Source organism: Aphelocoma coerulescens, chromosome 13 (assembly GCF_041296385.1).
Source record: "Aphelocoma coerulescens isolate FSJ_1873_10779 chromosome 13, UR_Acoe_1.0, whole genome shotgun sequence".
In the NCBI taxonomy this organism is placed as follows: Eukaryota; Metazoa; Chordata; class Aves; order Passeriformes; family Corvidae; genus Aphelocoma; species Aphelocoma coerulescens.
Window position 1 is genome coordinate 847,578 of NC_091027.1, and position 23,007 is coordinate 870,584.

The 23,007-nt window shown below is 48.6% G+C and overlaps 1 long non-coding RNA gene across 1 annotated transcript in view; it reads left to right on the top strand.

Moving 5' to 3' along the window:
* Positions 1–21,947, top strand: part of LOC138118148 (uncharacterized) — a 30,429-nt gene extending 8,482 nt beyond the window's left edge. Inside the window, exons 2-3 of the long non-coding RNA XR_011155012.1 lie at positions 13,905–14,318; positions 17,975–21,947. This is a non-coding gene — a long non-coding RNA (uncharacterized lncRNA). The remainder of the gene's footprint in view (positions 1–13,904; positions 14,319–17,974) is intronic.
* Positions 21,948–23,007: the final 1,060 nt, after the last annotated feature.

A 23,007-nucleotide genomic window follows, 5' to 3' on the forward strand; every position in this document is an offset into this window, starting at 1 on the left:
GATGAGCTCCCATTAAACTATGGTCATTCTGGGTTCATTTCCATGTACAACCCATTCCCCAATTCTGTTCTGAATTAGCTTAAGCATTTGGTAAGGTCTTCAACTGCAAATATCTAATTTCTTATTCAATATTCAGAATTCCAAATGGAATAAATGATCTGTTTACATGCATCAGGCAGACCATCTGCTTCCATAGGAGAATTCAACAAAGAATCCATTAATTGTCATGCATGTTTATTCATCATTCTTAATTCATAATTCTTATAAATAATTAAATCAGAGGATCTTCTGCAAATAAACAAGCCAAGTGATTATTTTGAAGCTCCAACTTCCATACCTAAAAGAAAACAAAATTAATAGCTCATGTGAACATCTAAGAAAAGGAAAACATTCAATTTGGTGAGTACATAAAGCGCTATAATTTTCCACAACCAGCTCATCCCTTTCATCTTGCATTTAAAACTGTAATTACCATCGCCAGCAGAACATGGAGAAGGCAGCAGAAAGAGAAAACAAAGTATGGAGAGAAAGTGGGAAGGTAAATTATGTGAGAGCACCAGAAAAGACAATTTGTCTGTGTTCCTCTGCCCAGGCTCTCTCGCTCTCTCCCGGCTGCTGGCGTTACCTCCGGGTATTTATAACCCTGTGCTGGGCATGAGGCTAAAAGAATGAGTCCAAATGTTCTTTGCTAAAGACCCTGGAGGATTAAAAATAGAGGGATGATCGTGGTCCTTGGAGGAAATTTTGAGGCACATCTAAATAGCATCGCTGCATCCCTACAGCCACTGCAATCTGGGGTCTTTTCCCAGCCACTCCAAGCATTATTTCTGGAAATCAAGAGTCCTCGGGCACATAGTGCTTTCACTGTGAGTGACTTCAAGCTGGAAAATGTGATTCATTGGAGCTAAAATGTAATTTCCAGAATAGTCATCTCTCTCAGCTTATCTTCTGGGGGAAAGAGACATTTTGGCGTGTCAGCAGGTGAAAGGGCTGGGACCTGCTGCGCCGTATGGAGAGTGTTTTATTACTTTCACATTTCTTATTTTAACTTCATTGTCTGACACAGCCATTACCTTTTCAAGGATGGAGTTCTTAAATGTATTGGGAGTCTTGTACCCAGAGATTACTGAGCCTCCTGTAATGTAAGACATAAATGTACCTAATGCATCTCTGGCTTTCCTGCCGAGCCCTGGAAATGACATGGCCAGGTTCATTATGGCCTGATGGTTTGGCTCAACTTCTTCTGCCAGCCTGCTGCAATTTCAAAAACTGGTATCTATTCCCACAGTAAAGAAGGGTACAAAATTGGTAATGATTTATGGATGTGCCCCTCTGCTTTAATAATCCAAATTAGCACAGTGGCACAGATTGTTCCTGAGGGATGTTTTTTGAGGGGTCTGCATGGGCACATGGAGGTTGGAATTTTTGAAATCCCATCAAATATTAGACCAGTCTAAACCTGTCACAGCATTGACAGACATCAAGTCAGAGCTCAAAGCTGGGCACTGGAAACTAAACTGCCTTTCCTGAAATTTTGGTTCAGACCTCCCTCTGGTATTTGAGCTCTTCATTTCAAGAGTGAAAAACAGGGTTTTAGCCATCCAAAGCTGGCAGCTTCCTGTCCTGATGCCTAAAATCTGAGTGTGCTGTGCCCTACAGTCTGGGGGTTCCTTTCCTTGCCGTGGTGTTGAGCAGAGCCCATGGGATGGGATGGACACCAGATTCCTGCCCTGCAGTGCCTGAGAGAGAATTCCTGTTGGATAATGTGTGGTAGAGGCCGTGTGAGCCACAGGCTGCTGTTACCAGGTTCACAAACAGGAATCCTAAGGAGCAAACACCAACCCACGAGGGCAGGCTGAGCCAATGCCTGATGCTGCCGAGCATCCTCCTCCGCCTCCTCCTCCTCCTCCTCCTCCTGGCGGGCTGAGGCAGGTGGAGCCCGGCTGTGGTTTAACCAGGGAGCACTTGGGGTTTCCTGTGTTATCATCTGCTGCTCTCGGGGTGACTCATTCCACGATTATGTAGGCATTTTATTCACTGTGTTATTACTGGAAAGTTTTTTCTGCAGAGGCTTGGAATATAAAACTGAAAATATTCTGATTGTAAACTGCCTCAGATAACGCTGAGCCTGTTGTATAAGCAGGGCCTGTCTGTGCAACAGTAATTCCACAACTGCAGCAGCAGGAGTGAGTGCTGAACTTGTTCCTGCTCCCATGTCAGTGTTCTTGGTACTGCCAAAATTGAGATTCTCATCACAGAGGAGTCGGGAGGCTGCCTTCTCCTCACATTTAATTCTTTTCTAGTTGAAAAACAGTCTTTTAATGTGCTACTGCTGGGAGGTTTGGGTACTTTCTCCAAGATTATGACAATCCAAGAATTTCAAGGATGTGGGTGGTTATAAACTCTCCCTTGAAATGTGCCATAAAGCAGCAAAGGAAGCCAGAATTCACATTATTTCCTTGTTACACCCTACAGGAGCTGTCATCCAAGGGGTATGTGGCTGTTGAATTAAAATTTAGCTGAAGAGATTTCAGCAGTACTGGGGGTTTCTTTTTGTGGCTTTTACACTGATTTCTCTCTTCTGCCCCTGTTGTGTTTCTGAGTTTTCCATCATTAGCTGGCTGCACCCTCCTCTTTAGGGATCCAGCTCCAAATGGGACATTTTTCCTTTAAGAAGGGTTTCCCTGAGGAGCAGGTTTCTCTCTCAGGATTTCTAGTCTGTAGTTTTAATGTCTAGAGTGTTTTCCTTCTCCCTGCGAGCTCCTGGCAAAGTGAGGAGCTTTAAAACACAAATATTTATGGACAAGGCAGTGTTTGCATTAGGGAATGAAGAGTCTGGATCAGCTGCTTTGCTTATCTGGTTCAGAGAAAGACTCTGAGGAGCCCTGGCTGTGCTCTGAGACACCATCCCAGCTTTGAGTCCACAGGACAGGCTTGCCTAAAGAGCAGCCCAAAGGAAGAGAGGCTAATTTTTCAGGAAGAATTTCTTCATGGCAGGGAATATCAGCCACTGGCAGGGGCTGCCCAGGGAGGTTTGGAGTGCCCATCCCTGAAGGTGTCCAAGGAATTCCTGGACGTGGCACTCAGGGCTCTGGGCTGGGGACAAGGTGGGGCTCAGGCACAGCTTGGACTTGATGATCCTGGAGCTCTTTTCCAACCTCCGTGATCCTGGAATTCTGTGGTTTTACAGCTTCCTGCAGAGATGCAGCATTTGGCACCATTTCTCAGCTCCTTGGCAACGTGGCCCTGCCTGGGAGAAAAGGTTATTAATATAGAGAGTGACGGATTCAGGAGCTCCTGGATGCCAGGAGCTGTGCTGGGCTCCAGCAGGTGACAGTGGGCCTGGGGCACAGCAGGGCATTGGGCAGGGAAATGATTCTTGGCCCCACGTCCCACCCAAATCCAGCCAAAAAGCCTCTGTGCTTTAGGAAGTGATTTATATTTGTTCCCTGGGTAAACAGGGAACCCAACCAGGCTCTGCCAGTCCAGCACCTTTCAGGCACAGTTAAATTAACTTTTAGAAAAATAATAAAAATAATGGCCCAGCCTAATGAATGCCTGAGGAATTCTATAAAAGGCCTTGTGACACCTGCATTAATACCAAATGAGTTCATTATGATTAATGTTATTAAAATAAATGTCATAGCGGTGAATAATGGCCTGGCCATTATTTTAAAGTGTTGCCACTGGATCTATAAAAGCTCATGAGTCAACCCTGGGGAAGGAATTCTGCACGTTCATGTCTAAAACCTGTGGGGAATTCAAACTTTTCTGCAAAAATAGCCCCAAAAATAACATGGAAGGCTGTGAGAGTTCTCTGAAGGACAGAGCGTGCCCTGGCTGGGGTAGGGCTGGTTTCCCTGTGGCTCAGAGGTGGGATGGGAGGATTTCTTACCTGGGAATTTCTTGGTGCTTGAGGATGATTCCAGAATTGTTTGTGCTGGTTTGTGTTTGGGCTTTTATCAGGCCAGATTTTTTTTTTAATTCTGCTGTTTTTAGAGGGGGATTGTCTTCTTGACTTTCAAAGCATAGCACAACAGTCTTACAAACATCACAAACTCATCCTTACAAAAAAGAAAAGGCTAAGAATGAAAATATTTATATTAGTGACAGGTAAAAGTAACTATTTTTGGTGGGTTTTACCTATGCAAATCTTTTTAGCAACTTGTAAAGCCTTAGGAGAGATGTTCTTTAGAATCTTGATTAAAATCTCAGCTGGAATAAAATATTTAGCAAAAAGATGTTTCCCTACTCTTCAATTGCTCCTTAATTAATCATCTTTGTTAACTGGCTGGAAGACATCCTGCTTCATTTTTCCTTTTTGGCTTCGGATAATGTATGTAAATGCATTTGGGGTTGTATAATCCAATCATAAAAAAAAAAAAAAACCACCAACCTTGCTGCCACTGATAATGTGTTGTTAGCAGGATAAAAGGGAACAGTGCTGGTCCTGGTGTTGGGGGACAATGACAAGCAGCATGGTGGCACTGAGCTGGCACAGAGGGGCCATAAACTGTCCAATAAAACCAACAGGAACCTGAGGAAAGAGATTGATTGATATCTGACTCCAAGTATTGCCAAACCAGCACAGTAAAGTTTCTGAGGTGTGTTTTGCCAGGGAGTTAAAATCACCAGGTGTGCAAGAAATGCAATAGGGGGAAATCTATGTAATTTCTATAATTATTTTTGAAGCAATGAATTGCCGGTCACAGAGCTATTTTAGCTGTGGTGATGTAAGGTCCAATTAACAGAATGACATTGGGGAAGAGCTGTAAATCTGCAGGGTTTACATTTTATTGCTGCTGGAATTGTGCTGCAGGGACAGAGCCATGGCTGGGCTTGGCTGGACAGAGGTGGGATTTAGGCTCCACTGTAGGAGCAGAGCTCCGAGGTGGACGTGGTGGGGCTGAGCTGACAATTGGACCTGATGATCTCCAAGGCCTTTTCCAGCCTTACCAATTCTGTGATTCCGCCTCAGGACCACACGGGGTCATTTCACAACAATTCCAGCTCACCGCTCAGAGGTGCCCGCAAAACCTGCAGAGGTTGGGAGCAGGAAAACCAGGAAAGGATGAGGATGGAGCCCAACATTGTTCTACATCAGAACACACGTGTGCACTTTGTTGTTGCTAGGGCCTCAAACCCCCTAATTTCTGAGGAGGTGTTTAATTAATTTTCCTTTTAAATTAAAGCTTTAGTAGGAATGACTCATCCAGCCCTGTTTACCAAAAGGGTTTTGCTCCTGGGCCGTGCTCCTGTGGATGTTGCAGCCGTCACCAGCGGTGAGGGGGATGCTGTTACTGCTGTTTGGGGGCAAGATGCTGGTAAGGGAGGCTGAGAAAACCAATTGACTTTGGGTTTGCAAACCACAGAAAGAAGTCACACATTGATGGACTGATAGCATGTGCACCAGCAGAATGAGACCAAGAGGCTGGAGAAATGAGGCTGGAAATGCAGTGATATGTTGTAAGTGGGTGTAGCTGGGCTGGTGGTTGCCAGACCTGAGTCGCAATTTCTTTCCCCGTGATTTCTTGACTCTGCAGAAACATTAAACACAGCTCAAGGATGTGGCAACCCCCCTTATCTTCCTGTTCTGCGCGTCCTCGTGCTCCGGCAGGGAGGGTTTGGTGTGTGCAGATGCAGACAGCTGTGTGCGTGCCGTGCCCCCGGCCCGGCGCTGGGAACCGAGCGGAGGAGAAGGAACAAGTATTCACGTTCCTGGTGCAGTGCCAAAACTAGAGGTTGATAATTTAATCTGCTGGCTCACAGCTTGAGAGTCTACACAAACATCCCCCTTTTTTCCACACAGGATGGATCACGCTGCCATGGGTGCTGGGAAAGCCCAAGGAATAAATAGGCTCCCCGCAGTTATTAAATGTGATGGTTGGCATTCAAATCCAGGTCAAATATCTCATTCCTCAGCTTCAGCATTGCAATATCTCTGGTTATTTCTGATTTATGCAGCTGTCATAAACAATCCTGCCCACGGAAACGTGCAGAAGTCACCCTGAGACCTCTGGGGAAATCCAGGGATATTTCTTCAAGCTGGAGCTTTTTGATGGCACACCAGATCCCTTTGTGTGCCTCCTCTGGGAGCCGTTTGTCACCTGACACCAAAACTGCCGTAGTGCTGCCGCTGTGCCGGTGCCCCAGTCAGAGCTGCTGGGGTTGTTTGTAGGAGGTGACGCCCCAGTGTCCCCAGTGCCCCCTGCCCGCCGTGCTGCGCCTGGGGACACCTGAGCTGCGGTGTCATGGGCTCACTGAGGAAAGGGCTCTGTCCTCACCAAACACAGCAGGGACAGAGCTGCACCCTCCAGCAGCAGCGTGAGGGAGGCAGGAGGTGCCTGCCGGGCTGTGCCCGGGACTGGGCTCCGTCCCTGTGTCCTCTGCTGGAATCAGAGCTTTGCACAAGCAAACAAAGTTTTTCCAGGCACAGGCTCTTTCCTGCCTTAAACCAGGGTATAAAATCTGGTGCTGCTTTTGTGCATTCAGTGCTGCCTGCCTGCCCTTACATGGGTTTCTTTACAATTTCTGGTCACGCAAGGAGCTGCATCATTTACAGGCAGGATTCGCAGGAATGCGGCTCTGCCGCTGCCGAGCAGCTGGAGGACACCCTTAAATAAAAGAGAATCCTCCCCACAAGCTGTTTCATGTTATCATGACGGCTGGGAGATAGAGAGAAATCCTTTCTGACTTCTGTGACCCTCTGGCAAGCAATGACAGGTCCCTGCTGGGCCTGGACCCAGGTTCTTTTAATACTTCTGAAACTTCGGGAGCATCCCTCCCTCCTCGTGCACATGACTAAGTACAAAGGGAATTTAATCTTCCCTCACAGCTCCATCTCCAGGGTCTGACTCTCATGTTCTCTTCGTAGACTGTTCCTGCAGCCTCCCTGCAAAAGGCAGAGTGCTCTGCACACCCAAACTGCTCCCACATTCACCCCAAAACACATCACCCAAACCTGACCGAGGCTGGCAAATCTCTGGAGTTCTGGCACACCATGACACGGATTCCCAGCTGTGCATACAGGAGTGGGATTTCCCCTTGGGAGGGCTGTGGGTGTTGAACAGGGTTATTCCGTGCTGCAACTTCCCAGGTTCCAGGTGTACTTAACAGGGAAAGGGTATTTTCCATGGCTCAGGGGAATGACCTGCACAAGTCCTGTGCCAGGCCTGTGTTTAGGCAGCTCTGGGCTGTTGGTGAGCCCAAGAACTCCCCATCACCTCGGGTTCCTTCAGTCCCAGCCTGTGCAAACCAGAGGGAGGTGATGGACCACCCTGAGAGTAACACCTGAGGAGGTTTTTGGTTGCTCCAATCCCAATGTGTCCTCCTGATTCCTCACTGTTGGCTTTGGTGCTGTACTTGCAGGGAACAAAGCCATTTCCTCTGCAGCCTGGAAGTCTGGGCAGAACACAGAGCACAGTCCCTGGGATCTCTTCATCTGCTTAGAACTACCTTAAGATGATTTTTTTAGAATTAGCTTTGTGATTTTATTTCCCTTTCCAGGGCCCCCAAACTGGATGTGCCTAACCTCATATTCTGGTTGTTGAACATTTAAAGGGTACAGAATGAGAGCAGACATTAACAAATCTATCACTTCATCTTCTCCAAACTGTGGAAGCAGCTCTGCACGGGTTCAGCTCTCAGTTCTGCTACTGGCAGGAGATAATGAACAAATCACTGAGCTCCAGGTAGAGATTGAGGAGGGGGAATGTTCTGGTGTAAGAGTTGGGAGTTAAGGATAAGCAAAACGAACTTTCAAATTAAGGTATCCAGCAGAATTAAGGCAAAAGCAGAGTGAAAAAAGGCTCTCACTACAAGAGCATGTGCAGTTTTTGGACTAATTTGAGTAAAATGAGTTGAACAGGCTCTTCTAGACTCGGTAATTCAACACAGGCTGCTGCTGTTGTTTGGTAAAAATCCTGCCCAGAGCTTGGTAGGATGAGGATGCAAGGCAGGGTGTGGAACGAATCACTCTATGCTGCATATGGATAACCAAAAAAAAGCAGGATTGAGAGTTAGCATGGCTGGGAGGGCCTGGGTGAAGCAGCACCTCCTCATCCCACTGCTCCTCCCTGTGCCAGAGCCAGCTCCTGGCTGGGGCCACTCCAGCTCCTCCCTCGCAGGCAGGGTGGGAATAGAGACACCGGGACAGGGTTTGCCCCGTGCTGGAGGCTCAGAGTGCTCTGGGCATGGGGCTGCTTCTCCAGCCTTCCTTCCTAAAACATTTGTGCTCCCAGAGAAGCCAATGACTTTCCTCATGCCTGATCTTCACCAAATTCAGTCAAGGATGGACGTCAAGTGTTTTGCTGCCCGCAAACCCTTTCACACACCTCTCCTTTTAGGTTTGCAGGGTACTTAATGAAGTGTAATAACAAAGTTCAAGCTTTTTGGAGAAGGTTCTGAGGTCCTGCTGCCAGCCCAGAGCGCGGCGTTGGCAGCGTGTGAGCTCAGCGATGCTGGGATCACATCTCAGAGGAACTGCCCCGACAGCTGCGGCGCAAAGGGAGCTCTGCTCCCCCTCAGTACAGAAGCTGAGCAGCTGCAGCTGGGCCAGGGAGGGTTAGGTTGGATCTCAGGGAAAGGTTCTTCCCCCAGAGGGTGCTGGGCACTGCCCAGGCTCCCCAGGGAATGGGCACGGCCCCGAGGCTGCCGGAGCTCCAGGAGCTCCCAAGGATGTCCGGGGTGGGGTTGTTGGGGTGTCTGTGCAGGGCAGGGGTTGGACTGGATGGTCCCTGTGAGTCCCTTGCAGGTCCTGTGACTCCCTGAGCCCCAAGGCTGAGCAGGGGCACAGCTGGGAGTGCTGTGACAGCCCCGCAGCTGCCACGGCCCTGCTGCGGTTTGGCCGCTGCTGGGCTGTCTAGACAAGCCTTCGAGAGAGCCATGTTCTGGCTCCCATTTGATTATGAGACAGGCTTTTTCATCTCTAATGTAAACATGCCCGAATAACATAACTCTGCTGTGGCATTTCTTGTACAAAAGCCCCTTTTTTGGAAGGAGCAATTCGATTCATGCATTTCCATTCCCCACTATGGATATAATTTCATCTTTCCCATTTAGGCATTAGGTTTCCTGAGAAAAAAAAAGGGTGAGGTGAAAATGCTGAGCCCCTCAGAAAGTGCTCGTATTTAGCAAAGAGCTGCAGCTGTGCAAATACGAGGCTTTGCCTGGAACAAGTGAACTGAAATCCACCTGGTGTCATCGCTTCCACCCCACACAGCCAGCCCCAGGCTCTGCCCTCCCGGCAGGGGCACAGCAGGGCTGCCACAGCCTGTGCCACCACCAGAGCTCCTGCAGGACGGATGGGACTCCTGGCTGGGTCTGAGGGGACCCCTGGCACCTCTGAGCGGTGCCACAACGCGCAGTGATTGCCCTGGGACTCGAGCAACATCTCCCCATGCTGAGGAGAGAGGGCCCTGGAGCCAGAGCCAAGGCTTTGCCCACGGCCCTGGCACAGGGTGCCCAGAGCAGCTGGGGCTGCCCCTGGATCCCTGGCAGTGCCCAAGGCCAGGCTGGACATTGGGGTTTGGAGCAGCCTGGGACAGTGGAAGGTGTCCCTGCCCATGGCAGGGGTGGAAGTAGAGGATTTTTAAGGTCTTTTCCAACCCAAACCATTCCAAGAGTCCGTGAAACAGGACAAGTGAGCACCACATCAGCACAGCCCCTCGAAACGGGCTCTGTGTGCTCCCGGGCTGGCAGCCAGGCTAGGGAATGTTTCTGCTCCCTGATCAGACCCCTGGATAAACTCAGCAGCTTCTCTCCACAGAGGGTTTGAAGTGGGGTAACTGGGCTGCATCTTTGGGAGCTAAAGAAATGAGAGATTTTCATTTTGAAATGGGCTCTTTTCCAAGCATTCCAGTTTGGGGAAAATCTGCTCTCTGCAGCTTTCCTGGAGACTTTCTCTGCTCTTCTGTTGCCCATCCTGCTCTTGTTTATGAAATTCGAATGGTGTTGAAATTCATGTGTTATTGAATAGCCTGAGCATGTCTTGGCCCTAAGTGAACATACAGTAAAAACCAAGATCAGTCAAGAAAAACACAGGAATTCTTTGTTTGTGAGGAGGGAACAACCCTCACCTTGCTGTGTTTCTGGGAGATAAGAAGATGTCCAGACTCTCCCAGCCCTGTCCAGCACGATCCTGTCTCTAGATGGGCTCCACTGTACAATACATCACACACTTCAGTGAGTTTCCCTTTGTTTATCTGATCTAGAATACAAAAATAATTCTGTGGGATAGCTATAAATCCAAACAGAAAGACTTTCATTGAGCAAGAAAAAGAAATTAAGGTTATGAAAGATCAGAATATAAAACTAAAAAACATCTGTGGTATCACTGCAAGACAAGGAGTTATTTGTCAGCTCCCTCACTCACAACTCAGAAATTGGTTTGAGGACTGAAATGCAGCACAACAGCGAAACTGCTGCAGGTGCTTTTCATACGGGCAACATTTAGTTACGGAGTTATTGGACCTTATCTGAAAGGGCTTTTAGAATATTTGTTACCCAGTCGTACCTGTAACAATCTTGTCATTAAGTGTGTCTAAATATTTTTTCCATTAGATTATCCATGTTCATGTCAACAAACCCCAGAAATTAAAATTATTCATTGCACAGAATCCCAGAATGGTTTGGGTTGGAAGGGCCCTTAAATCCCACCCAGTGCCACCCCTGCCATGGGCAGGGACACCTCCCACTGTCCCAGGCTGCTCCAAGCCCCAGTGTCCAGCCTGGCCTTGGGCACTGCCAGGGATCCAGGGGCAGCCACAGCTGCTCCACCAAGTTCAGTTTATCTGTTCCTGACCACTCACAAGAAAGGATTTAAAATGATGATGATGATGATGATAATAACAATAATAATAATACTGCAAAGCATTTCTCATCAGCAGGGCAGGAAATGGAGCCGTGTTCTGTCAATGCTCCATGTGAGGAAATAACTCCCCAAGTGCCCTTGGGGTCTGAGTTTAATCCCTGTATTTGTATCAGTTTAATAAGGAGATTTATATTGGACACCAAATGTTAAAATTACCTAAACTTGAAAGGCCTGCCTATGAAATGAGTCGGAATAGATTCTCCGTGGAAGTTACTGCAGTGCCAATAAGGATTAATTAAAACTCAAATGTTCTTCATTGTGTCTTAATTGAGGAATTGTTATTCAGTCAACCTTCTTGATTTTTCTCCGTGTTAAATAATCATGGCAGTATTTCACCTAGTCTCACTGTTTATTTAACCAATTAATTAAGGGAGGGGATATTCTGCATTTATTAGTATTTTAATTGGAGAATTTTATTCCCGGTGGCCTAAACATCTACATATGTTTAGGTTTGGTGTTTAACTTTCTTATCTTTTAAATGACCAATGTTCCTGATTGTACACACTACAGACTGGAGGAAAAAAGCTTTCAAGGGCTCTGCACAATTGAACTTCATTAGATCTGGAAAACCAGGGGCCAGGTTTCCATCTCAGCTGTGCTCATGTCAGACGAAGTAATTCTCCACTACATAATGGATTGCTTTGAGTTGGTTCTGGTATTGAGATGAGAGTTTGGCCTCTGCCACTTAAATAATTAGAGTGCACGTTGTGTAATGGTGTTTAACAGTTCAAAGCATTTTATTTAATGATTATTAATTTGTAAAAGGTCACTTTATAATGTATTCACAGTTTAGCTGGTGCCACAAAATTCAAAGCTCCATAGAGAGCCCTCTTGTTGGCAAAATGTGAGAGAATCCTCACCTTAGAAGGAAAAAATTCCCAGGTTTGTGGGGGTTCTTTCCTGTGTGACTCCACTCTAGGTGACATCACCACGTGCCCCATCCCTGGCAGTGTCCAGGGCCAGGCTGGACATTGGGGTTTGGAGCAGCCTGGGGCAGTGGGAGGTGTCCCTGCCATGGCAGGGGTGGGACTGGATGGGCTTCAAGGTCCCTTCCATCCCAAACCATTCTGTGATGTTATTTAAAAAAAAAAATCCCAGCTCGTGGGGTCCTGCAAAATCACAGATATTTGCAAATCTGAAACGAATCCAAGCACTTCAGTATTTTTCCCCCTTCCCTACCTTCTGCTGGGAAGCAGAAGGCAGCAAACACCAACCCAGGTTCCGTGCTGATACTCCTTATTGTTTGTGTTCTTTTAAAAATTTCCATCTGCAGTCACCCTACAAACACATTTTTCCTCCTGACTTCACCAAGCTTTTTTATTTCACGGGGGAGATCAAGGTAGATATATTCCAAATAAAGAAAGACCTTATCTTGCACAGAATAATATGAAAAACATAAAAGCATGTCCAGTATATCTTTGTTTATCCACACCAATGCTGAGTGATTTATAGCCACATTCTTATTTCTCTGACACATAAAGTGGCTTTAGATTAAAAGTTTGGCAAAATAATTGTATTTTTTCTGTAAAATTAAAGATTAATGTAAGTTTTTTAAAGCCCATATTCCAATCACAGGTCCTGATTTAATGACTAGGATTTTCATTAGAAAATATGAACCAGCCCCTCAGTCAGGGAAGCCCTGAGGTCAGTGCTCAGCTCCCACTGGTTTTACTGGCTTGGGAACATTTGGTTGAAGCCAGGTCAGTGGATAAATACAGAAAGGCAGATTAGCAGGCACTGCCCTGGTGGCATTCTCGGGTGAGTTGGCGTCGCTGACGCTGGAATTCCTCGCTGACCTCAGCAGAGGTGCCAGGGCAGCCTTTCCAAGTCGTGGCTCAGCTGAATCTCTGTGGGGAGTTTGTCTTTCTTACCCTGCACTGAGGATCTCCTCAGTGCCTGCCCACTGACTGGCTCTGCAGTGGTATTAAATGTTCTGCAAATAACCCAGGGGTGATGCAGTAAACACTCAGCAAAGGAGAAGAGCTCATGCCAAGCAGGAAAAGCCAAAGGTGTCAGAAAGGCCTGGTGACAGAAGATTAAGCGACGGAAGAGCAGAGAACAATTCATGACAAAATCTGGGAGGACTTTGCTCTGCTCTGCTGTTCATGGCACCGTGGGGAGTCCTAAGGGCCTGAGCTGACACTGATGTGACTGAGTCCTGGCAAATAACCAGAGTGGAACATTAGGGTGAATCACAATCTGAGATTTTTTAAAAAGGGGGGAAAAAAAGATTTCTATTTTATCCATCTCCCAGTGCCCATCCATCCAAATTTGCTCCTTGGAGACCACTCTCTGTCTGGGTAATGGCTTTCCCTAAAAAACCTTCTTCCATGGAAACACTGTCAAAACAAGGACAAGTTTTGGGTCCATCAACCTTGACAATGTCCTCTGACATTATTAACTGAATTCATCAGCTATTAATGACAGCAAGATATATAGGATATCCTCTGGTTAGCACTGGGGAAGACTTTCAATCCACTCCCAGCTCTATTTATTCATTTAGGCTAAATGGAGTTATTCAAGGTCATGACTTCATTTCCAAAGTATCAGGTGAAAGTACTTCCCAATTTGACAAATAGAGGACACCACTTGTAATAAAAATTAAGTACTATCTTCAATTGAATTTCTTTGATTTTAAAAGATATTTCCTCAAAGTTTTACGAACTCAATCCAGGTGGGGCCTGGAGAAGTGAATTATGGTGCTTAGTACTCCAAGGAGAGAAGTTGATGCCAGTAATGAATTCTGGGACTTTGGGTTTTCAGAGAACAGCAACAAGATTTCCTCAGCACTGACTGACATGGAAAACCTGGAATATGATAACCCCCATTTGCAGAGGGCTTTCACAACAGAAGTTGTGATTTCATTTATGATTTACCTGTGAAACATCACTGAGTCACTGAGGAAAAAATCCCCTCTGCTCTCAAGTTCCTTTTACCTGTGAATGTTCCTCCCAAGGGCTTTTGGTAAGGGCACTGCAATACAAATTACAAAGACTGCAATGGTAAAGTTTGATCCAACCTTTTTTTCCCCCAGCAGGAATCTGGGAAGCCATCTGCAGCACTGACTCCTGCCAGAGCTGGGGTCACCTTTCCCCGGCCTGTAACTGAGCTCCCAGCACCCAGCAGGGGCTGTGAGACGAATCTCTAAATCCAGCCAGCGTGGTGGGGCTGCCCCAGTGAAGATTCCAGCCTGCCTCCCATGGGACAGGAGCTTCCTGGCTGGATTGGGCTGCCAGCCTTCTCCAGGAGATCCCAAAAAGAGATGGAGTGAGAACAGCGGGGTTGATGTGCTGACCTGGCCCAGGTGAGGACGATCTCCACAGGTGGAAACAAACCCCTGTGCCCAGGAGGAGATGGAAGGGTTGCAGGAGGCTCCTGGGAGGACTGAGCTCACGGGATCCCGGAAGGATGACAGATGGTGTGTCTCCAGGTGTAATCAGACATTCAGGTAGGATGGATCTTAGTTCTACTTTCTGTGCTGAAAAGTGCATGGTAAGAATGGAAAATGCTCCTGAGTCCCAGCTGGGTGAGGGTCACCCCTCACAGGCACCTTGGAGCGCTGGGCGAGCAGCCCAGGTCGGGACAAACAGCCCCCCAAGATCCCCACATGCTGCACTGCCCACAGGCTCCTAGGGCATAACTTGGATAAATATCCGTGCTGACCTGACACAGCACAGCCTGCAGGATCCCCCCTTTGCTGCCTGTGAAAGTGGAAAATGTTCCCTGAATAATTTTGCTCAGGTTGTAGGAGAAAACTTTGGTCCCCCAAAGGGAATGAGGAAGAATTCCAGTTTAACTTCAGTTCCTCTCCTGCTTAGGCAGGGGTAGAGGGTGGTGCAGTTTGGATTGCAGGGTCCCCACCCCACAGGCAGGTTCCTTCTGGGAGCACAGGAGCTTACCTACTGCTCTCGGAGCTGCAAAGCAAATGTTTCTGTGAAAAACTGCTTTGAGAACATCCAGGTGTGTGGGCAAAGCCAGATGTTGTGTGTGCTGCATCAGATCGGGATAACAGGGTGCTTTAGACAGAAAATAGGTCTGTGTGAGATGAGCAGAATGCCAAAATAACACAAAAGCCCCTTTGTGAGCCTTTATCCAACAGTCTGGGGCTCTGTGCACCTTAATTTTGTTGGAGCTGTGTATTTGGTTCTCCAAACACTGTAATACAAGAATCAAGCTGTAATCAATCAGATCATCTTTCTGTAGCTGCTATTCCCCATTGAGGAATCCTTACAGTTATTGAAGCAAGGAATTAATTGGGGAAGGAGGCTGTGGTCTTGGAACGTGCCTGGGCACCACGGGCACGACAGTGGCAAACAAAACCTCTTTCCTCCAGGGTGCAGTCCAAGGATGTTATAAACGGCACGAGATGGTGTAAACAGGAATGAATTAAAGTCCTGGTCAGAGCTGGTGGCTCAGAGCAGGACCAGCCCAGCTGCAGAGGCTGGGCCATGGCACAAGGTTTGCCCTCTGTCTGTTCTCTGCGTGTGGCTGGGCCGAGGGGCTGCGAGGGTTTTCCCTCGCTGTGTTTCTCTGGACACTGAGGGCTGTGGAGACAGATATTACAGAGCTCTTCCCTGCTGCTCTGGCTGCTGGACAGGAATGGTCTGGTGAGTCCCAGCTCACCCTGGCAATTTAGAATGGAAATTGCAACTTCCAGCTGTGTCCTGGAGAACAGCGAGATAACGAGAGGCACAACAGAAGGGAAGAAGTGAGGGCTGTGTCCCCACATCCCCACGGTGCTGCAGCAGGGGGCTGCCCCAAAGCCATCCTTCAGGGTGGGTTAGCGTTGGTAATGCCTGGATTTTATAGTGTTCTCTATTTTTCTTTGGAGGTGACAAAGCGACGTTTAATTGCGGGGATCTTGGCTCTGCGGGGAGCAGCTGGAGCACAGAGAGGGGAAATGCTGTGCCTGGTGCTCTGCAGGTCCATCACACAGCTCAGAACCCAGCCCATGGAGCTGGGAGGGTGGCCACAATCATTTCTGTGCACACATCCCCGAGGGATCTGGGCAGCTCTGCTGCAGGTGGCTGAAGCTGCCTGTGGGCACGGAGAGGGGCCAGGGCTGGTGGAAGTCCAGGAGCAGGAGGTGCACGAGGCCTTTGGCTGACCAAGGGTTACAGCAGGGGCTCGTGCTCAAACATGATCACTTCTCCCTTGGAATGAGGGAATGCTGGAGGGACAAAACAATGGGATCATCGGGGTAATCAACATCAGCTCACAGGGCCTGGGAGTCACCATATTCCACGATTTCTCCCTGAAAGGAGATGCCTGGCACGGGCTGCTGGGGGAGCTTCACTCCCTCTTTGGGATGTAGTTTCTCCCTTAGGAATGTAGTCTCCACTTTAGGAATGGAGTTTCTCCCTTGAGGATGTCCTCTCTCCCTTTTGGATGTAGTTTCTCCCTCAAGGATGTTCTCTCTCCCTTTGGGATCAGCCCTTAGGCCTGTTTAAGAAGGAGAATATAAATTAAATATATTTTTGAATTGCAGCCTTGAGTTTCTCTAGCCTACAGCAAACCCATGCAAAGATAACATCACTGGATTTTTCTCCAGCCAGTGGGATGCTGCAAATGCTCTCTATTTCCTTTGTGCAGGTATCCAAACCACAGCAATATTTTCATTGGGTAAAGCCGATGAAAACCAAAAGCCTTGCAAGGGCGTCCTGCTAACCATGTCTTACCTGCTGCTGGCAAAACCAAGCTCCCTCTGTTAGGAATGATGAGTTTAAATCCAGTAATACCTAGATGTTTACCTGGAAATAAAATGCAAGTGCAAAGAGAGGAGTAATGAGCATGTGGGTTTTTTTTGATAATTTCTCTGGCACAGTAGGCAGTAACATGTAAGGAAAAGTGTGTTGAAAAGAAAATCCAGGATAATTGATTTTTACCACAGAAAAAAAAACAGTAGGGGCTGCTTTTTCTAGAGAAAACACCAAAAGTTTGGGCTAAACTTGGCATTTTGAGATTTTTTTGTTCTGTGTGAGACTTTGAGGAGTAATTATTGCAAAGGCAGTGGTGGCATTAATCTAGCCCAATGCTCCAAGGTCAAAATGCTTCATCAGATTAAGGGATTACAAGATTTCCAGAAGACTGGTTAAGGTCATGTCAAAGTTTTAGTGATTAGATTTTATTTCAGTGCTTGCTGAACTGAACCAACAGGTGCTTGTGCTCCTGCACAGGGCAGCACTTGGACCCAGGAGCTGTGGAACTGCACAGAAATCCACCTTGGAGTCTTTCCTTTGTCCTGCACAGCCATGGTTCCTCAGGCCTGCGAGGCAGAGAGGGATCACAGCCAGGGACAATGTGGGAATTGCTGAGGTGCTGGCAGGGAGGGGGATCACAGCTGGGACATGCCAGGATCCCTGCTCGGTCCCAAGGGCCCTTCCCAGCAAAGGCTCCGTGGGCAAGGTGGGATCGGATAAACGTGAGAGGGGAGAGCCCTCAGGTGTCGAAGTAACTGAATTCTCCTCATTTAGGGATTACACTCTAATTCCTGCTTTCACATTCGGCCACGTAGTCCCTAATTAAAGTAAATAAGTGCATGAAAGATGTGTTGAAAAGTCTCTGTCTGGCTGCCAAGGGGATGTGTGAGATTACGGGCAGCGTGTGAGTGCACTTTGCTGGGAGTTTCCCAGCCAGTCGTGATTTCAGTGTGCTTCCCTGTGAACCAACTGGTTTGTGCAGTTCGGAAAGGAACTATCCAGAGAAGAACCGTGTGGGAAAATCCCCCCAGCAGTGCCACATGCTGTGCTCCTGTGTACTGCTGGCAGGGCTGGCTGCAAGCACCAGCCTTTGTTTTGTGTTAAAAATACACTTTAAAAGATTTGGGTGGTTTAGAAATGATAGTAGGGACAACCGCCCCTGGTGTGAGGGACACTGGCTGTGTCACACAGCCTCATCCCCAGTGCCACAGCGCTGCTTAACAAGGCACAGGTTTCAGTGTGAAGAGCTGAGCTCTTTACTGGAAGGAGCCCAGAGGGCCCTGGCTCAGAAATCACCAGGTGTGAGGCAGCTCAGCACTGGGAGCACTGGGGTGACCACAGGCTGGATGGGCCAGCAGTGAGCAGGGGATGCTCATCGCTTTTCACCTTTGCAAATCCCCCACAGCATCTCTACAGGAACTTTACAAACTGGCTGGCTTTGCCTGAACGAGTGAAACAAGTCCTTGGAGCAAGAGAGAAACCCCTGGCGTGGGAGAGGGTGGCTGCTGCAGGAGCTGAGCCCTGTTAAACATCCCAGCAGAGTCCCCCCACCTGGACAGTGCTGGTGCTCCAGCTGTGCCTGTGGTCTCTAAGCAGGGCCCTGTCCCACCAAGCACCAAAACCAGCACAGAATCCTGATCAACATCTCCGACTCCTCACAAACCCGAGGGGGTGACGGGCTCAGTGACCCCAGAGGAGACCCCACACCCACCCCACTGTCAGGGCTCCTTCAGGTCCCACATGCCACTTGGTTCAATGATCAATTTATTCTTCAGTGACTCTCATTCATCCTGCGTGGTGAGAAAGCAGGGGCAGCTCTCAGACTGCAAACAGTGTTGCCTGATGTCCATGGTGGAGAATCACTCGTTTTCTGCGCAGCAAAGCCACACTCAGGGAAAAAAAGTGATTCATAAGCAGGAGAAACCAGGCAAAGTTTTAGCTTCAAATCTCAGGAAACTCAGCGTTAGCCTGCCTTAAACTGTGTCAGAGCGGGAGTCTGCACTGCTGACATCCCTGTAAGCATTACTTGGCATTTAAATTTAGGCTTTTCTCCGTGGGCGACGCTGAAGACGCCGAGCGTCTGCCAGAGCAGTGGCATCGCCCTGCCTGTGACCTCCTGGCAGCCCCGGTGCAGCAGCAGCAGCCCTGCAGAGCTGCTGACAAGTGCTCCCTGCTGCAGCCCTGCTGCAGACAAAGCAGTGCTGGCGTCCCGGGACAGCGAGGCCTTGGCAGCCCTGCAGGGAGCCCGGCTGGTGCGGGGACCCAGCCCGGAACAGCTGCCGGGAACAGCTGGAACGTGAGAAACACCCGTGCAGAGCTCCAGGGTCCCTCCAGCCCAAACCCTCGCAGGGCTTTATCACACCAGGCTTCACCTGGCAGAGCAGACGGAGTGGGAGTGTCGCGGTGCCAGCTGGGGGAAGGTCGGTGCCTCTTCTCCTCTGCCACCTGAAACTGGGACCTTCCAAAACCTTTCCAAGTGAACGTCAATAACTTCCGAGCCCTCAGCCTGGGAGGACATGGCTGGCGAGCCTGGGGCACTCTCACAGCAGCACCAGAGACTTTTTAAATGGAACTTCTGCCCTGGTGGTGACCTCGTGTCTTGAACGGTTTTGCTGTCATTGATTTTTGGTCTCGTTATTGGTTTACTTTTGTATCGCGTGTGCCCAGTGAAAATGGAGCCCCGGAGAAAAGGCAGTGGGCGTTGGCCAGGCCTTTATTTGTGCCATTACCAAAGGGTCCAGCACATCCTTACAAATGAGTAGGAGGCAGAGAAGCACAGGAGGGAATCCAGCAGCCTGGGAGCTGCTTTGTCATGTAGCAAAGGAAAGGGTGAGGAAAGGTGGCTGTGGGATGCGGTGCTGCCGTGTCTCCACTCGCAGGAGTTTTCCTCTGTAACTCTCTCCTGGAAGCTCTGCTGGGGGTTTAGGAGGTGAGACCTCAAAATAAAATTAAAATAACAAAGAAAGCATTGTGAGGAAATGTTCTCCTTTGGTGCACTGGACTAAGATGACCGAGAGGCCCTGCTGCCGGCTCGGCACAGAGGTGCAGTGAGATCCAGGCACCGGCGCTGGCCGTGCTCGGCTGTGCCAGGGACAGGTCGGCATCAGTGGCTGCCCTGGGTGAGTTTCCAACCAGAACTGTGCCAATGGCAGGACTCAGAGCGGGGATAGGGTGTCACCTACAGCAGCGAAGGAACTGCAGAGCGTGTGTTCAACCCCGTGCTCAGGCCTGAATCCTCCTCGGAGTTTTCATCCCGAGCCAATGTCAACAGCCAGGAACTGCTCTGGCTTCCTCCGTCAGAAACTGCCGCTGCAGAAATGAATATTGTAGAATACTGACTTTGCCAGTCAAGAGATCTGAATAATTGATTTGAACACTGTTTGCACACCTTTTATTTTCTTTTCAACATGAAAATGAAAAGCTGCTGACCTCCTGGATAATTGGCTCCACAAATTTTTGCCAGGCAAGTAGACGACCCAGGGATTTGTTTCACTGCTGATGTGTGAGTTCACAGGAGTCACAGCGGTTCTAAATCCTTGGCAGACGTGTATAAAGTTGCCAGAACAAAAGGCTTCCTCATGTTCCTCCTTGCCATTTCACCTTCCTTTTTACTATAGTTTGATACGATTGATATCTATATCTATATGTAAATATAGATATGTAGGGGAGTCAGGAGGGGACTGAGCCAATAACATGGAGTGAAAGAAATTTGGGGTTCTCTGAGTTCTTCTATTTCCCATATGTCACTGTTGAAAGTAAAACTGAGAATGGCAAAGACATCTTGAGCCTCACAATAGAAGAAAAATGAGAAAGGGAGAGGTAAATAAGGTAAATGGGCTTGGAAAGGGAGATGAGCTGGAAGCTGGACAAGGGGATGTAAACAGGAGCGTGAATAGGCTGGGGGAGGTGGACACAGATTAGGTGCTAACACACGTTAATTTACGAGTTTTGGACAAAACCCAGAGAGGAAGAAAATTGCACTTGGGATTGAAATGGCAAAGCAATAGGAAGGAGTGGATGTCTGAAGTTTGAAAGCCTCCATGAATGATATGTGAAGAAATGAGCACGGACCCATCTCAGTAAATCATTCCCAGTGTGGAAGGGAGCTGAGCTCATTCCCAGTCCCTGCCGGCAGAAACTCCAGCTCTGAACAGGAGCTGGGGAGGACCCAGCCACTGCTCTGGCCTTGTTTTTTCACTCAGGTAAAGAACCTGGAGGTGGACCCTTTCAGCTCCTGTGCAGTCTGTGCAGGATGCCAATGACCCCACAGCAGGGGCTCGTGTCTCCTGCAGCCTCGAGGACAAGGACAAATGCCCTGGGAGCCCCTTCCCAAACATTTCTCCACCATCCACTGGCTTTGAACAGCATGGCTTCATCTCGAGCTGCTTCTGAGCCCCACCACCGGCTTTGCAAAGAGTTACTTTGCTTTACATCTCATTGGTGTGGTTACATAACTAAAAAAATGTTGGCTGGTGCAGCACTTCAGGGCTGGAGGAGGCAGCTGGGCCAGAGAACAAAGGCTGAATTCTGGGCAGGCAGGGCTGGGTTGATATTAGACACAATCAGCTCCTTCCCAGCTTTGTGTCAAGTCTTTGCATATCCTGGGGACTTCCAGCTCTTACTGCTCCACCGCTGTCCTCTGACCTGCCAGAGATTGTCACAGCAAGAGGGGCTGGTCCTCCCTCCCTTTGATTTTAAATGCTGAAGTCCTCTCACAGACTTCTGCCTAAGCTGGATTCTGTTGCTCGTTTAGCACGTGGCTCATTTCTCTTCACTGCTGGGACATGTGAAGCAGTGAATCTGCACTGGGCTAATGCTTGAGTGCTCTAAAAGAAGCACAGGCTGGCAAGGAGGAGTGGGAGAAAGTAGATCAAGAGAGAGAGAGAGCTTTGTTCCAGTTGGAGTGCTTGAGGGATGAGGGAGCAACTCAGCTCTTCCTACAGGCACAAGGAATTCCATTAAAGGGATGGGACCTGCTCTTGGCTCAGTTTGGGATTTAATAACTCTGGTGACCAGCACAATATGTGGGAAGACCCTTTCCACAAACATTCCCATGTGTGGGACTCCATCCACGATCTCACATGCCAGCTCAGGTGGTCACAGTAATAAATTTGGCAAAATGAAAACTTTCCTGTGCTCCTGAGGATACTCAACACCAGCTCAGCCCCCACTGCCACGGACATGACCAACCACCCGTGGGTTCTGTGCTTTGCAGATGGATACGATGGACTTTGGCAACTGAAATATTAGTTAAATTCCCTCCTATTCTCAGGAATAAACCAGTGCTGGATTTCACAGGAGCAGATGATCGTTTCTTGCTTCTCTCATTCTTGCAGCCTATATTGCAGATCTCCTCTCCCACTTAATACAACATTTTATTTCCCTTCCGTGTGGGGAGACACAAGGAAGAGGTTGGGAGAATGGGGGTGAGGCTTTTGCTTTCTAAGGCATGAGGAGAATTTAGGGACTCTCAAATACAACAAGGGCTTTAGAGGAAGGAAGTTCCTTTGCAGCAGCCAATTTCGGCCAGGCTGGCCTGGAACTTGGTGTGTGCAAGCTCTGAGTGTGAGCACAAGTGTGTGAATGCTCTTTCACAGCTCTGGGGCTGCTGCCACTGCCCGTGCTGTGCTCACCGGGGTGTGGGGCTGTGGGAGCATCCCTGGGAGCCCCGGGGTCGAGGGGGGCCGGGGGTCCCAGCCTGGCCGTGCCCCTGGGCCGTGGCACCCCCGGGGCCACAGGGAAGGGCAGCAGAGGGGCTGAGGGTGGTGCAGCACATGCCAAAGCCAAGGGAATTTGCAGAATTAGTGAGGCAGAGCAAGGAGGGGACGTGACATGGAGAGAGGGATGAGGGATCTGAATCCGTAATGCCCAAATTCTCAGAACTTTCTCCAGAGTGGTTTTTGTTGTGCTCGTTCTTGCTGGGGCTGGGGAGCAGTTCAGGCTTGGCAGATCAGAGCAGTTGTCATCTCGTTTTCAAGTGCTTCAGTACTTTGTAATCTTGGCAAAAGGAAGGTGCTGAAGAGGGTCTATTCTTGAGTTTCCAATTCCTGCCTTTCCAGTGTCAATTAAACAAGAAAATCTCCTGCAAGCCTCTTCTTGTTGGATTCTTCAGTCCTATTTCAAGATCAAATAGGCTTTAAAACAGGTCTGGATAAGCTCACAGACTTAATCTGCTTGGAAAGTACAGATTGGGCAAGAGGCTGACGTGACAGTGGCTCCCTGCAGATCACAGGTGCCTCTGGCCTGGAAGAGAACTCTGCTCCTCCTGGACTTTTTGGGAGCTGGCCTGGGACATCACTGCTCTGGCTGTAGCTCTGCACAGCTCCTGCTACCTGAAGGCAGTGGTTTAATGAAACACTTTGCATTTTCTGCCTTTAATACTTGAGCGGGATCAACATTATTGAGGCTAATTAGAATTCAGAGAGAACTGATTGTTCA